This window comes from Lucilia cuprina, chromosome 3 (genome assembly GCF_022045245.1).
Source record: "Lucilia cuprina isolate Lc7/37 chromosome 3, ASM2204524v1, whole genome shotgun sequence".
Lineage (NCBI taxonomy): Eukaryota > Metazoa > Arthropoda > Insecta > Diptera > Calliphoridae > Lucilia > Lucilia cuprina.
The window spans coordinates 7,721,557-7,724,416 of NC_060951.1; positions in this window are offsets into that span (position 1 = coordinate 7,721,557).

The following is a 2,860-nucleotide window of genomic DNA, read 5'->3' on the forward strand; positions in this document are numbered from 1 at the left end:
AACAGAACTAGAACAGAACTAGAACAGAACTAGAACAGAACTAGAACAGAACTAGAACAGAACTAAAACAGAACTAGAACAGAACTAGAACAGAACTAGAATAGAACTGGAAGAGAATTAAAACATAATTAGAATAGATCTAGAACAAAGCTAGAAAAGAACAGGAACAGAACTAGAACAGAACTAGAATACAACTAGAACACAACTAGAACACAACTAGAACACAACTAAAAACAACTAGAACACAACTAGAACAGAACTAGAACAGAACTAGAACAGAACTAGAATACAACTAGAACACAACTAGAACACAACTAGAACACAACTAAAACACAACTAGAACACAACTAGAACAGAACTAGAACAGATGGAGAACAAAACTAGAACAGATATACACTTCAGCCAAGTAAATAGTTTTGTATAATACATTCTTGAAAGATATCCCAAAACTTCTGGGTTGCCGAAGACTTTATATGAAAGTATGTATTTATGCTTTAATGTATGTCTATATTTACGTTTTGTCAATCATTGCATTGTAACTCGAAATGATTAGTTAAATATATAGCCATATAATGTTTACACAAATACACATATACGAGGGTAGTCTTGAAAGTTCTCGTGTTATTAAAGGTTAATTTTGAATATTAAAAGACTAGGAATGTATTGTTCAAATTTAAAAGTAGATGTCAAATCGTGATATGGGAAAATCCAAAGCTTTACACGGTTTTATAAAGTTGAACATATAATCTAAAGTTGTTGTCTAAAACTAAGATGCAATTATTAAACAACATGATCAAAATTCCAGTGGAAGATCTCAAACTGAAAGCAGATCTTGTATGACAACTTGTAAAACTCTCATTAATTTTGTAGGCAAAACAATTCTAATGAAAATGTTTGGCTTTTCGTGATCTTAAGTGACACCGGCTCTTCAATTTAAATCTATTATATCCTTTAAAATATTTTCCTTTCATTCCTCCTACATTCTGTCTAAATGTCTGGCAGGCAAGTGGCAAATATATACAGACATAAACGCTTAGACCCAACCAAATTCTCTTACACATATACACAAAATAGAGATTATTTCGTTTACTCAAACACATGCTTAAATAAAAAAAGAAAAACCCATTACAACAATGCCTGCGTCTGTGGATGAGTTTGTATGTATGTGTGTGTCTATTGGCGGTATAGAGCAATTGTGGCTTGAGATTACTTTATGGTTGGTTTGTTTAACCTATGTTGACATCGTCTCGATGGTATTTGACGCCTGAATAGTTTAAACATTCTATTTCACTGCAGCAACAACAGGATTTACAACGACATCATCATCAGGAAGAAGAACAGCAGCAACAGCAGCAGAAGAAGAAACTGCAATAGCCAAAATAGTAGCAGCAGCAGCAGTCAGCCACATAAAGTATAACAACTATAAGTTTTACCAGCAACAATATAATTTCCACCACATTTTCTAATATCCACAAATACTTATGCATACATACGTGTGTATGTGTGGACTTAGTGTTATTATAAAAAAGGGGTTTCTAAAATGTAGCTTGGATGTTGAAGGCAAAAAGGACCTTTATTTTGATCAGTTTTTCCCAACAGGTCAATCCAAACTGTTAGACACTTCGAACAAATAAATAAATATTTTTAATGCGAAGATAACGATAACTGAACTTCATGACATTTTCTGATTCCACTTATTTCTTTTGATTTATTTCTTTATCAGATCATCTTTATTGGAAAACCCTTTTTATACATGAACATGAACTGTGTAACATTGTATAGATTAGTTCTCTTTTGTAGTTCCTTACTGCGGCAGGTTTAAACATGAAAATGGCAAGTTGAATATTTAAATCCATTAAAACCTCTAGTGTAAGTGGTCTTTGGTATATTTTAGGCTTCCGCTTTAGTTGACTATTATATTGTACACTGAGAAAAATATTTGGATATTAAAGTCAAATGTGTCCTACTATAGAAGGAAGGAAAAGTGTATACTTCTGACCATGTTCATGCATTTATCACAATTACTCAAGCTTTTCCTTAAAGAAAAATGGGATTTAGAATGTTGCGTTACTATCATCACTTTTTTCAATATCGAATCCTGTGAAGCATTTCAGAAATCGTCTAAAAGGCTACATCAAGATTTTTCACTACAAAATTTCTTTCAGTGCATCCCTTTGCGACTGCATTTTACTGTACATTATATTAAACATGTTATTGTCCTTCACACAATAAACCCCAAATGAAATTAAATTTAAGATATAAAATGTCCCATTCCCTCAACCATAGTAAACGAATATATATTGGTTTGCAAATAATTTATGCATAAAATACTCTACGTCACTCATTCTCTACATCCCAAAGAGGGAAAAAACTCCCCAAAAAAAGATTACTGCATAATAAAATTTCCACTATTTAGTGGAAATGAGTGAATCTGTAAAAAGGGTAACAAACAGTTACTCACTGAAGAAAAGAAAATCGTTAATAATTGTCTTAAAATTGTTTAACATTCAGAACGTTTCATTTCATCAATAAATGTTGGACACAGAAGAAATGTATTTGTGTATGTGTGCAAATAATTTTGACACTTCAGTGCATCGGGAAATAATGTAGATATTTTGGAGAAGAGAAATTGCAAGTTGTCACATTGGTGAGGCAGCAGTTGGTTTGGTAATTTGTATATTTTCTTATGGATTCTCTTGAGTAGTTTAGGGTTGTAAAAGAGCGAATGATATGAAGTGGTTATTTGGTAACGAACTAACTAACTAAATAACTAACTAACTAACTAACTAACTAACTAACTAACTAACTAACTAACTAACTAACTAACTAACTAACTAACTAACTAACTAACTAACTAACT